Raw genomic sequence first — 15081 nt, 5'->3', positions numbered from 1 at the left:
CAAGGGAGTAAGGAATTGACAACGTACTAATGGCTGGGCCCCGATGATGAAGCATGCCACCTCCTAGGTAGGTGGGTGAGGGGCTCATTAAACAATGAGCAGTTGTCAGCGTTCCTCTCAAATCATAGGTTTGCAACCCTATCCACTGGGACTTGTCCCCATTGTTTGCTATATAAATTGATCATATAACCCTTATTCAAAGCCTTAAACTCTCCTTTCATTGCATATAAGTCCCCCCCAAGGTAAGCCCTAGGTAGCTCATAGTCAGGGCTAAAAGGCTGGTTATGTGCTTCAAGGTTTTACAAGTCCTGATAGTTATAAAACTCCTAAATCAATTTTTTCACTACTTTGAGGTCTGCCGCTTCTGTAGGATAACATTAGGTAGCCTTGTCACATTTAACAAGTGTTAATTTTTGATTGGGAATCAGTGAATATGTTTGGTGTCTGTGAAATTGTCATTAATTATCCTCTTTATTTGTAAAGTTGGATTTAAAAATGCATTTTGAAAATACCAATTTTAGACAGTTGGCATTTTCCTGCCCTAACTATTTGGTGCCTGCAGCTTGTTCCCGGGTCACATGACTGGGTGGTGTAGTTGGCAGTTGGACTTTGTTTATTCCTATCTGACAGCCACACAATAGAGGGGTTAGGTGTACCTAGTTCGGTGATCACTGGCAGGATGGAGAGTGGGACTAGGCACAGTCCCAGTTGCAACTGCATAAGCTGTGCCCTGCCTTCACCCAAATGGCTTGTCACCACTGCATTGTTCATGCAGCTAGCTTGGAGCCAGGGCAGGGGAGGCAGGAAAACCTCAAGAGCTTCAAGGGAATTTTCTAGAATTTCTCTTACTTCAAAGAAGGTACCACGTATAAAAAGTGGCTCTCAATCTCACTCTTCCGTTCACTTTGCAGACCTTCTGAAGCGCTCTTATAGGACTACCTTCTTCTGCGGCCTACTGTGTACTCTACAAGACTTCTTCGCTACACTTTAAAAGACTGCTTTTCTACATGGACACTGCCTTGACCCCTTAGAGGCCTGCCCTGCTGCTTGAGCTCAGTTCGACTGCTTACACCCAGGATTACCACTTGAACTCCAAGGGCAAGTTGGCTGGCCTCCTGATCAGCACCTCAGGACAGAAAAGGCTACAACCATCTTGAACCCACAACTGGATACAGACTGAGTGAATCCTAAGTTGTGCCCCTCCAGGCTTGGATCCTTTGTGGTGGTGCGAAAGGTGCCCAGATATCCAAAATCCCACACTTGGGAAGTAGAATATTTGGTTGGAAAACTGCTCTGAGAACAAAGAGGAAACAGTAACCAACCTGCTCATCTAGCCGCTAAAGGTGCACCACAAGTCAGCTTGACTTTGCGGTAGCTCCAACTATGTTCTTCTCAGCAGCAGCAAATCCTGTTCAGCAGTGCTTCCCCTTAGGTGCATTCTACCTCGAAGAACTCCCAATGGTAACATCTTCCAACCTCGACACGCTGGATATTTTCTACTTCCAAAAAGGGACTAAGGGCCTGATTTATATCTTGCCAGTAATGGTTCTACCGTCACTTTTCGCGTGGATTTCCCGTCTGCCTACTAGGCGGTTTGCCCACTCTACTTAGCTTCTGGCAATGGATGGACAATAGATCTGCAGAGTACCGCCAACTCTGCCATAGAAGGGCAGTCCGCCAATTTCTCTGCTGGGTCAATTACGATGTGCCTGGCCATGGATGCAAAATCTCCACACCTGAGTTGGCAGATTGGAAGGGATATAAGGCAGAATCTCACATAGTCTCACTTTCACAATTCTGTTTCTGCCATGGACTTAATCTTCCAAGTTCTGCCTCTGCTGCTGCTGTTTGATGACAAAGAAAATCAACCCCTTCATGTATGGAATTGAAGACAAGCTCCAATTTTACCTGTTACCTTTTGACTTGTCTGTTTACAATCGCTACAGACTTGTGCATTTTTAAAACTTGCACACAAGCAATAGCATACCAATGTGCAATGCATATATGTGTAATGTTGACATTTAAGAAATTTAAAGTAACACACCTGCTTGAATACATTTTATTTCGATATTTGGTGCAAGCTGCCTTCAAAGAAATGGACGCTTACACAGAAAAGGACATCAATCCAAAAATCAAAAAGTGAGCATGCAGGTGTGTTGAAAGAAATTGCATAAATGATCAAATCAATAACATATGCATTACACATCATTGTGGTTAGTGAAATGTAACATAATGTAGAAATTGTACTACACAAGGTGTAACGTTGCCTTTTAAAATACCTGTTAATCAACGTCAGTCCCAAGCTTCAATCAGTTAACATATGTATCCATGTAACATTTCCCCTAGTCTAGGGCAATTGCTGTATTTTATCCATTTTCTATTGCAACATAAATTTTTATGGTGTAATGCATTTGTGTTTATTCTTATCAAGTTCAAATAAACACAACAGTACTAACACTTAAAAAAAAAACATATTTTGTTGGTGCAAGTGTCCATTATCATGATGAATGCTTGAACCTAAAATCAAATTACCATCAGATACTATTTTAACCAGTATATGCACAAATCGAATTAGACACTTTAAAATCTGTTGTTGTTCCTGCAATAATGGTAATTAAACAGGTGTACTTCACATTGTGGTCATTAACATTTTTAGATATCAAACAATTGCAAATGACAATTACTGTCAGGCCAAACGATGAAAAGAAAAATCTTGATTTATTAAGAGGTACTTCTCTCATCTTTAAAAATAAAGGAAAATATATATACAAATGCCAATATATTGCACTGTGCATTCTTGTTGCTAAATTGCCTCCTATAGAACTGCAAGGGGAACCTCCTCAGGAATGGGCATTTGGTGGGCATGGAGCAGGCACCTCAATGATCCTCCTCAGGAGGGGTTGGTTTGGGAGGGGTGGCTTTGGGTTTGGGAATGGTGTGTTTGGGTTTGGGAGGGGTGTGTGAGTTTGGAAGGGATGAAGGTTAGAATTTAAAAGCAGAACTCGGATAAAGGGTAGGAGGACCTCTGTTTTGTAGGTAGAGGGACATGGTGTGCGTGATGTGTGTGTGATTGTTGTGCATTTGCATGTGGGTCTGGTGTAGATTTTGTACTTTTAGGTATGTGTTTCTTGGCAGGTGTTTTTGGTGTTCCGGTGAGTGTGTGTGTTTGGGTTTGGGTGGTGTTGTGGGTGTAGGTGTGGTTTTGTGTGAGTCTGCATCTTTAGATGAGCTGTTGCTGAGGGGTTTGGTCTGGTTGTAGTGCATATGGGTGTGCTGGTGGTTGTGGATGTGGTGGTTGTTGTGGTGGTTGTCAGTGTTTGTGTTGTTGTGGGTGTTATGGTGAGCGTGGTGGTGGTTATGGGTATGGTGGTAAGTGTGCTGGTGGGTGCATTCAGGAATGCAGTATGTTCTAGAGAGATGCTGTATATTAGTTCTCTAGCCTTCTCACTCAGTGCAGCAAGGGAGACAGGGGCAGTGGGTGAGGTGCTTGCAGCAAAGGAGACCCTATCTCTTTTAGGGGGGCGGGTTTGGCCAACTGGGGGGAGGAGCAAGAGAAAGGATGGAGATGGCTCTCTGGGTGGCAGACAAGGATGCAGGTGGAACAGTTTCTGCAGGGTCTGCCACCACTAGGGACTGGTCATTTGTAGAGGCCTTGAATGGTGATGTAGAGTTGGTGGACTCCATGCCAGTCCCCTCACCCTCCGTGCAACAATGTCCATGGGTGTCCGTGGTCTCACCAGTTGAAACACAGTGGCCAGCTGCTTCCCCACCTACATGGCCAAATTCTCATTTGGCTGCTCCTGATGATGTTGTAAAGACATATACAATAGTTTTATTGTACCTGTGTTAATAGAACTGATCATGACCTGTGATTTCAAAACATTTTCCAGGTTTTTCAGATTTCACCTACTTCAAGGGTCTCAAGCTTAGGTTTTTTATTTTCAATGTCTCATACATGCAGAGATCCTTTTCAGAAACTATTTGGTCACAGTTTTGTAACTTCTCATGAGAGTTCCTGTATCATTTATGATCTTCTCTCTCACCCATTTTAAAATCAACCCTGGAACTTTTTAACACCTTTGAATGGTTGGGCTTTGTTGTTTAGAATAGTAAACTTATGTCACCAAAAAAGAATAAAGGCATGAATTCATTTGTACAGTATGTTTACAAGGCGAAACAAGCTGCATTATTTACTTTCACAAATAGTAAAATATGAATCAATGTGTGTCAACAAATACTGTAATGTTGTACCAATATTTTTATAAACTGAAAGCCTGTTTCCTTTGTTTGGGCATTTCACAATGATAACTCTTACTTCAAGTAACTAAAGAATATATCAAATGTAAAAAATATTATATAGTTTCAGTACTGAAGTAGCTTATCAATGTATCACTAACTATGTATATACCTATGCCGTAGAAGAACTGAAGAAATATGTTTGTAATGTAAAGGCTATGACATCAGAAGTAAATACATCGCACTTGATACATTTATATTAATCCCCTTAGTACAGAGCAAAAACATTTTCACATTTGGAAGTGGCAGAAGAGAGGGTTCTGGTAGAAAGATGACCCACATCATGAATATGGCACCTCAGGGTGGATTAGCTACAGGGGCTGGCTGCCCATTGGCTCCTAGCTCCCAAGCCCCTACCTTCCCTACATTTGGGATTTAAGGGATGCCCATGACACCGGAACCTCAGTTCTGATCGGCCTACATGAAAGAAGGACCAAAAAGGAGACATGTGACTGTGACGGGGCTGCTTTTCTTTACATTGGGACTTACCTGCTCATTCCTCACACCTGGTTTGTGGTGCGGCCGCAGCTCGCTAGACTTTGCCCTATGAGTCCCCCCGCTGCCGCTTCCTGACATCTGCGGTCGCCGAGCAGGGGACTCCATTTCCCAGGATCCTTTGGCGGCGCAGAGTGACGAGGTCATACCAGCGACCGGGAGCGCTTAAAACTCCGTGCAGCCCCCGTGTCGCGGGACCGCGCCCGTCCTAGCACGTCAGTGCCCAGAAGAGACCGGACCGGCTCTAACCCCACTTGTTACCCAGAGAACATTTCAAAACTGTAAGACGCTTACTATTGTTGTTTGCTGCCCTGAAATTGGATTCACTTTGGTATCTGTTTATTGGTCTTGATAGTGACATTTAATTCTCAAATGAGTAAAGGGAAGGCTGGGGACAGGGGGGTGGGGACCCTAGACGAATATCTGATCAGGGCTGAGACCGCACTAAATCAGAAGATTTTAGCTGTAGAACATAGCCTTTCTCTGGAACCAAACTCCTCATTGCCATGTGCCCAGCCGCTAGCCACCCAGTCTATTCTAGAATGTAACTCCTCAGGAGCTCCCACATCCCCTGCCTTTGTGCAACTTTCCCCTAGAGTGGAAGTTACGGACAACTCTTTAATTTCTAGTAGTCCCGAAATCCCGGTTAGGGTAACTACTAGGGGAAGTAAAGCAAATGAGGGCAAAGCCCGAGAACCCCCGAATAAGAAAAGGAAAGGGCGCGGCCCCAGCATGTTAACCACTGTTAAGAAGACAAATGGCCACACAGTGGCACAAGTTCACAGGAAACCCCCCGACACCATTACTAACAGGGCACAGCAACTTGACCTCCACCACAATACTGAGTCATCAAGTCTAGCTATTGGTGATCAGTTAACTGCCATTATTAACCCTGTTATGGTCAAACTTGATTTAGTGGTGGAGAGACTCAACCGCATTGAGGAATTCCTCAATACTAAACTTTTCGTTTCTATTTCCCCACCCCTTATAGTTAGTGATCCTGCTACTAACCCTATTACTTAGGTGGTAAATACCATCAGCAATTCTAATTCTCAACGAGTTACTATTTTGACCCCCCCTAAGCCCCACAGTAACTAGGGACCTCCAAACTTTGGCGGTGCCGTCTGCCAGTTTTGGTAATAGGGTCTTTGAACAAAAGCGGCCACAGGGTAAAGAGTTGAGAGACAGCAGGGCTGAAGTAGGAAGCTCGGATATGCTACCAAGTTTACACCTCCCCCCCTGAAGCTACTCCCTACTCCGTCATTCTAGCTAATGTACCACCTTTACCCGTTGGAGTTAGTGAACACTGGTCCAAACTTAAAAACAAGGCGCTGCACTATCTAGGGAAAAGACTTGGGAAGAGTCAAGTACTTTTTGATGAATTCAAAATGGTTAGGCGGGTCAACTGGATAGGTTATTCACACAAATCACTGGCGCGGGACTGCATAATATTGAGCTTTAGGTCACCACCACTACTAGATCATATCTTAGATATGGCCGCTCATTCTGTCACCTCTGCTAATGATATTATGATCCTGCCATTGGGATATTTTTATAAACCAGGGTTGGTTAGGTTCCCCAGGGAAGGTTGGGTCCCACAGACACAGAGACTCCGTACACCAGGGTTACAGCCCACTCTGACATCTAATAGATACGCACCTTTGTCCACTCTTGAGGACAATGATTGACTGGGGGTTGACATTGTCCCCCCTCAGTGTGCGATGGTATTTACCATAGACCCAGCTAGGAGGGACTCGCTTGAACCATCAACCTTACCTCAGCAAAGGGCAGAAGAACAACCAATAGTGCACCCTACTCTAGAAAGTGCGAGTTTTGCAACCCCTGTTAAGCCAACTAACCCGACCGAGATTGTAGTGGATCCTCTGATTGCTTCCCACTATACAACGATTTCTTGTTGGAATATAGCTGGGTTGGAATCAAGGTTCTACTCGCCTGATTGGGTGGACTTTATAGAACTGGGGGACATTTGGTCCTTCCAGGAAACCTGGGCGGTGGCGCCCATATTCCGTACTGGATACTTAAACTTCTTTAAACCAGCGGTCAAGGGCCGCAGGGGTAGACCCGTGGGTGTCCTGACTACTTGGATTCGCCAGCGCGAAGGCATCTCAGTGGTGGAGATCCCATTTGACAGCCCTGACATCCTGGTTGTTAGGATTCGCTCCACTAAGGGTTTTAATGTCCTCCTTGTGAATATCTATGTAAGGGGCATCCCGGGTGGGAAGTCATCCCCCACGGTTTTACTTCTGGAGAACTTCTTTAATATGGAACAGCTCATGGGTCACAGGGTGGTGGCTGGTGACCTTAATACGTGTTTTGAACCTCTGGACGGGGATGATGGGAAGCTATCCGAGGTTGAGGACATGGTGTGGGGAATCCCACAGTTGGTACTCAAACCCATAAGTAAGTGGACACAAGCTGCTACATATCTTAAGGGGCTTTGCCTTAACATGGGCCTGAGGGCTGTCAATGGCAGAGTAAACTCAGATAGGGCAGGCAAGATGACGTTTGACAATGGTAGACATGGCAGTCGAATTGACTATATTTTGGTCAATTTGGAGTTATGGCCTGTGATAGCCGATATGGAGGTAAAAACTAGACCCAAAAGCGATCACAATCCATTGATGTTGACCCTATTCGATGATAGCTTTTCTGGGTTGCCTTCTGATGAATCAAATCTGGTACAGATACTACTAACCCTAAAAAACGACCTGAGAAGGGTACGGTGGCCTACGTTAGCTACAGATGAGTCAGCTAGAACTACAATTAGGACCCTAGTTACTCAAACCATGGAGAAGTTAAATAGTTGTGATTCCCAAGAAATGATTAAGGCTAGAATTCCGAGTGCCCACAGTGAGTTATTCCTGGGGCTCAAAAAAGTATTTATCAAAAGTATTTCAAACAGTGGTAAAATGGAAACACAGAGGAAAGTCTCCTGGTTTGATCATACTTGTAGTCAGGCCCATAAAAATCTGCTTGCTGCAATTAAATCTAGAGTTCCGGCCTGCATTAGATCCTGTAGGGCGTCCTATAAACTAGCCCAAAGAAATGCAAAAAAAAACTGGGATGAGGATCGCTGGAGGGTCTTAACAGAAGCATGTGATGGTAGGAACATGACACAGTTTTGGTATCTCCTCAAATGGGGCAATCGCCCGGAGGAGCGGTCTCACATTGCCCACGTTGAGCCACAACAGTGGGTAGGCTACTTTGAAAATCAATTTAAGACTAATGCTAGGTCAGAAGTGGTACTACCCGCCCCAAACCATGATGATCCCTTATTATTCACACACCCGGAGGTCAAGTCTTTTATGAAATCTATCCCGAGTGGTAAGGCCCCGGGCCCTGACTGCATCCCTGCGGACCTGTTCAAACAGGAACAAGATCTGTGGGTCCCCTATTTAAATACCTTAACCAACCCTATTGCTAATGGTGCACTGGTCCCCGACTCTTGGCTCGGGGCTGTGATATTGCCGATTTACAAGAAAGGTGACCGCTCAGCCCCGGCCAACTATCGGCCGATCAGCCTTATAGATGCGGTACAAAAAATAATAGCCCGCCTAGTCTTGGGACGTATCCAGAACTGGATATCAGATTTTGACATCTTAACCCCACTTCAGGCGGGTTTTCGGACCCATATTGGGACTCTAGACCAAGCCTTTAGGTTTGTGATGTTATGTTAAGTTTTCCTTGGGGGTGGCACGATTTACGCTGCCTTTGTGGACTTAAGGTCTGCATTTGACCTTGTGCCAAGGGCAAAGTTATGGGAGTGCCTTCTAAAGCTGGCAAATGCCTGTGGAACTGGTGAGGGTTCTGGTTAATTTACATGCTCATACATATGCCCAGGTCTGCTGGGGCAAGCCAGGGGAGGTGACTGACTGATTCGAGGTCTCTAAGGGTGTCAGACATGGGTGTTTATTGGCCCCCACCCTTTTTTCCCTGTTTATTAATGGGGTCATAAATTACTTCTCTAACCACCCTACTGATGCCCCGTCCCTGGCTGGCATGAAAATCCCCCTACTCATGTTTGCGGACGATACGCTTTTAATATCCAAAACGAGGCAGGGGCTTCAATCCGCTCTGTCTCGTTTTGAGTTGTTCTGCCGTGAACATGAGTTAGAGGTAAATGTGGGGAAGACCAAATTTATGGTCCTTCGTGGGAACCGACCAATTAAAGCAAGGGTTACCATGGGAGGTGTTACCCTTGAGCAGACCTCGGTTTTTACCTACCTTGGCGTCACCTTCAGTGATAATCTAAGCTGGAAACCTCAGTTAGATCTATTAACCCTAAAGCATGCTCAATTAGGAAGAGCTCTTCTCAAAGAGCATAGGTGCTCCCTAACCAAACCTATGACCCCCCTCATTAAAATCTATGGCTCCAAAATATTGCCAGCTGTGTTGTATGGTGCTGAGCTCTGGGGTTTTAGCAACTTGGGTCCCCTCAAGGTGGCCCAAAACAAATTCCTCAGGGCAGCTGCGGGTCTACCGCAGTCAACTCCACGTATTCCCCTTCTATATGACCTAGGTTGTCAGCCTGTCGAGGACATCGTGCGTTATAGACCACTGGCGGTTTGGCGACGCCTGTGGACCACGCCCAAACTGTCCCTATATGCTAAAGCCCTGCTAGAAGTTAAAGGCCTTAGGGGCTCTAATAGGATTGCCTGGCTGTTAGACCTTAGAATAATTTTGACCAGTATGGGGATGGAGGAGTTATGGTCCAACCCGGATACAGCCATCTTTCCCACAAAAAGGCTTTTGAGAGATTCATACTGGGAATGGGCTGTATCCAAAAGACATGCCTCATTGACCGGTGGTTCGCTTACGGCAACTTTTGTGTCAGTTAAGGATGATTGTCTCCTCGAAGCTTATTGGGACACAATTACTAGGCCATTGGATCGTAAGCTTTTCCATCAGTTTAGGGTCGGCACGTTACCACTACGTGTCCTGACGATGTCTTGGGTCAATGGTGGCAGTGGTTACTGCCCCTTTTGTATGGAGCAGGTAGAAACAGTTGACCATTTTCTTTTTGTTTGCCAGGTGTATCTTGCCCCTAGACAGAATTGGTTACGCCCAGTTTGTAGGGTATTGGAAACACGCTCCGCGCTGATAGCAAGTAGGATTCTGAAGTCTGACACCTCCATACTAGTGGTAACCGTGGTTGTTAAATATATTAGTTGGGCCTGGAAACTACGATCTAGGAAGATCAGTTCCCAATAAAAGGCTCCTCAGCTCGATGGAGGCTTCTTTCTTATGAACCGGAATGGGCATAGGCCAGATGATATAGGGGAGCGTCCCATTATTTTATAAATGTTTTTACTGTTTTATTATGTGTCAAGTCTTTGTACATGCTTATTAAATACCCTTTTTAACTTGATCTTAGTGTACACTTATTTATTGTTTTATTTATGGTACATACTAGTATACATCAATTGCGAATTGCACAGTAAGGATATTCAAATTAGTGTCCATTATTTCCGCTTTTATGGGACATGGGAATTAGTGTATATTAATGATGAATTGTGTAGTATGTCTTTTATGATGAAATATCGAAATAAAGACTTTTTTGACTGACTTGACTGACTGTGACAAAAGTACTTTGCCCACAAGCCAAAGCAAATGAGGGAAACTCTGTACTTGTGCAACAGACTTGGAACTGTTGGAGTAAACCATGTCCTTGGCTAGAATCCAGCACCCCCAACTAAGGGACCCCTGTGGAAGTCAGAAGCACCCTCAGACTCCGCTAAACTAATAGCACTAGTCCCCTGCACGCTGCAGGTAAAAATAATCTCTGGAACTGAAGAATCGCTGGCCATTTGGCCTGTCAAGGGGTCACCCAAATCCAGATGGTTTAGTGCAGGGCAGGAATTGCATTCCAGCCTACTTCGAAGGTCCAGGCTGCTACCTCACTTCTTAGGACCCCAGGAATTACCACCACCTTACAGCTGTGCTTACCACTGAAAAGGCTTGTTGGTCGTCAATCAGGTAACCAACCTCGACACTCGATGTTACAACTATAAGGATCACCCTGCAAGCCACAGCCAGCATCAACAGTGATGTCCCTGTTGTGTTTCTTTCATCCTGTTCTTTCCAGCACTGTGTAAGGGTAAAATCAGCTCCACTGCCACTCCTGTTCAGCACCAAAGACAGCCAGGATGACACTACACCTGGATTTTCTAGGCCAGGTAAAGAGGAACTTACTGTCATGGCCTAGTCCAGGGATCCACCAGACCTCTACTCCCTTGGGTACAACACGACTCAACCTGCAAGTGGTCATTTGTGTCTTTTCTCTTATTGGCCACATAGTTATATTTTCTCTGTATTATTTACAGCAATTTTTTTTTGCTTCAAAATCTTTCACTCCAGTTATATGTGTTCTATTTAATTCATTTTGGTGGTGAAAATAAGATAAAAATATGCTTCATGTTTTATAAATTGGAGTTGGATTTCTCTCCAGTTGTGTCAATTACTTATCGTCCATGTTGGTACACTGAAATGCTTAGCACATGTTCCTCTAGTAAAGCCTCACTGCTCTTTGCCACTGTACCAGGACTGAGCTAATGAATCTTTAGTGGAAATCCAAGGGCCATCTTTGGGATATCGGGATAGTATTACGTAGTGAGGACTAAACCCACACAAAATAATACTCCCATTTCCTACACAGTTATACTTTGTGGTCTTTTTATGTATGGAGCTAGTATGTTCTTGAATGTTTAGTTTGCTTGCTAAGTGTTTACCTATCTATGCATGGGGTATTCATATTATGTGAATCTAACTAAAATCCACCAGAATGCGGTACAGAGCGTTTTCTTTACAGCAGAAAGCAAACTGTCACTGCTGCCAGTAGGCAAGGCATCAAAATGTTGCATTCGTGGAAGTTGGAAAACATGTATCTACTTTGCCATGGGCAACGTTATCAATCTCACTCATCATAGCTGGTGAATTAAAACTGTGGCACATTGTATCTAGTGCAGGATGTTTTTGGAAAGCTCTTGGTGTGACCCATTGTGCCATAGTAAAGTATTTCTGAAGGCATGATTACTATTAAATAGCATCTTTGCCAGTGCTGGGTAGAGTCTATACACTTGCATAGACCCGGGAATTTTTATAAGCCGTATCTTCTAGTGGGTTGTTCCTCTGCTCTGCTCTTGGTGTGAATACTACTGACTGCTATCAGCTTTGTTACTTCCTGGGACACTAAAGATTTATCTGGCTCTAGGCCATTGGCTCTTACACATTTGTTGTAGCTGGGTTTGCATTCTTTAATGCAGTTTTAATTCTGCTGCTCTAAAATATACTAAATATAGGTTCATACAACCTGTAGTATTAGCAGCCCATATCTCTGGCTAGGGTGCACCCTCTACATAGCATGTTGACACTGTAGTTTCGAATATATTTCACACTTGGGAAGCAACCACATTTGTGTAACCATAGTCTAATTTATGGTTTAACACGTCATTTGTATAAGAATCATTTTCTACGATCAACTAATTTTTCCTTCAGTAGATTTTACTCTACAAGTTTGCCTATTCACAGGCAGAAACATCTCTAGTCCCATCAACATCCCCACTCTGAATCCCAGAAATATCCTTCCACTGTACTTTAACTCCTCCTTTTACATATATATTTTCTGGATTTCTTTGTCAGAACATTGTTCAGAAGTGGGTTTTCTACACTCACTGTCACTGTCACTAAGACCTCGGTTAAAAATGCCAACCCCCAGACAGAAAACCAGAGGAACGGTAGCCAAACAGTACCACACTGAGCATTGCTTGAGTAAGGGGTGGCTAATAATGATTAGTCCAAGAGATTTTCACATTGATATTTCGCGAAACTCAAACCTCATTCTTCATGGGAAGCAAAATCAAAAATAGATTTCCAAAATGTAATAATATCAGTACACTATATAAATAGTAACTACTGTAAAAACATACACAATAGTGTCAACAATACTTGTAATTTTTTTTCAATGTTTTCATTAAAAAAAATAGTCCTCGGTATCACCTAAAAATACATGTCTACTTGAACAGAACCTGGAACAGGAGATGGGGATCAGAGTAGGGTGATGAGTAGGTCAAGTTATAGACATCCAAACCTGGAATGTGAACGCTCTTAGGTCCCGTGCGAGGCAGAGGGTGGTGTTGAGATATTAAGAAGATAGCCATGCTCATATTATAATTCTGCACGAGACACATTTGGTGGCAAGCAAAAGTAGGGAATTATTCCGTAGGTATGGATGGATTCAGAGCTTTTTAGTCTCTGATCAGGAGAAATGTTGTAAGGGGGTTGTGATCCTAATGGGAAGGGGCTCTGGTGTGGAGGTTAAGTATTCTAAAAACAGATAGCTCTGGAATATGGGTCCTAGGTGTAATGAATTGTGTAGACTTTGAATTAATTTATTGGGTTTTATGATCCAAATAAGGACAATGCACTGAATATTGTAGATCTGAAATTTAATCTAGTTGAGTCTACGGTCCAGTTGATTTTGGGTGGTGATTTTAATATTTTGTTGGACCCTATTTTGGATCGGTCAACCAGTTGAAGTGGTGCTCTGACTCCTAGGATGAGACAAGCTCTTAGATATATGATGCAGGATCTAGGGTTGGTGGATGTATGGCGACATTTAAGAGTGCAGATGAGAGGGTACACTTTCCACAGTAAAAAATATGGACACTACTCTAGATTAGATTATTTCTTGGTGGAAAGGAGTTTAGTAAGCGTGGGCGCAAAATCCGTTCCGGTTGCGGAATTTGCGGATTTTTGGCAATTTCGCAGTTCGCAAATACCACGGATTTGCCCAAAAATGCGTGAATTCGCAAGCTGGTGGATTTTTTTGCTTGGTCGCATTTGAAAAATACAATATTGCACGCGCGGCGTTGACTTACTGTGATTCTGTGTTCGCCGAGTTGTTTTCCGGTTTGCGTGCGCTGTGCCATTTTTGATCTTGCTGCGTGATCGCGCGAGAGTTTTTCGACCGCGATTACGTCATCGCGGCCCGCCATCTTGCACAGCAAGAGTTTGACAACGCGAGTACGTCATAAGGGCCCGCGATCACGCATCGTGGGTGTAAACAATGGCGAACACGTAGATGCGGCGCGCAGCTGACTTCCTGCAGGAGATTTGAACAGCAAAAATTGCAATTCTGCACAAGAAATCCATCGCAGGCAGCATAAACCTTCAGAAAATGATGATTTTGATCAGAATAACTCCGCAGATTGACATTTGGCTGCACTTTTTGGTGCAAGGAGTCCATTTGTGGGGGGGGTGGGAGGAAGGAAGTGCCCCAGAGTCTCCAACTTCCTGTTCCTGTCCAGCAGGCTCCTCCCAGTGCTTTGTTCATGTCCTGGTCACTTTTGATTTGGATCTGGAGCTGGAAGGATTACATTTTGTGGCTGCTGCTGGATATTTGTATTTGAGGACTTTTTGGACTTTGGAGTTTGGATCACTTTTGGATTTGAGATTTTCCAAGTAAGTTGGTGTTGTTTGTTTGGGGCATTGCAATTGCTGCAACTACAATGTTAAAACTTTTATCACAACTTATAAAAAATATATATTGTGGGTAGCCACAATATCCAGTGGGCCCAGGGTTAGTCATGGGTGCATGATACAACTGTTTCTGTGATTTTTCTTAACTTAAATCTCATTTATGTCATGGAATTTTAGCTCACATTTATATGTTGATTTTTATTTTTTATTTTGGGGTGCCTGTGAAGCCTCACTAGCCAGTAGGCCCAGGGGTAGTGAGTGGTGCATGGACCAAGTCTTTCTGTGGGGTGTCTTGAATTTAAACATCATTGAGGGCATGGATGGCATTGGATTGTGGTGATTTTTGTCGGCTTTTCGACTTTTTGGGGTGTTGTTGGGGCCTGGCCATGTGGGTGGGGGCCATTTTGAGGCCTGGTCCATGCAGGGCCTGGCCATGTGGTGGGGGTCAAGGGGCCATTTTGAAGCCAGGCAGTGTGCTCAGGCCTGCCCCCAGTTTGCCTTGCTTTCAACCATTATGCCCAGGGGTACTCAGTGGTCCATGGACCAAGTTTTTCTGTGGGGTGCTTTGAATTTAAACATCATTGAAGGCATGGATGGCATTGGATTGTGGTGACTTTTGTGTGTTTTTTGACTTTTTGGGTGCTGTTGGGGCCTGACCATGTGGGTGGAGGCCATTTTGAGGCCTGGTCCAGGCAGGGCCTGGCCATGTGGTGGGAGTCAAGGGGCCATTTTGAAGCCAGGCAGTGTGCTCAGGCCTGCACCCAGCTTGCCTTGCTTTCAACCATTATGCCC

Source organism: Lissotriton helveticus, chromosome 11, assembly GCF_964261635.1.
Source record: "Lissotriton helveticus chromosome 11, aLisHel1.1, whole genome shotgun sequence".
Lineage (NCBI taxonomy): Eukaryota > Metazoa > Chordata > Amphibia > Caudata > Salamandridae > Lissotriton > Lissotriton helveticus.
This window is presented reverse-complemented; position numbering follows the sequence as displayed.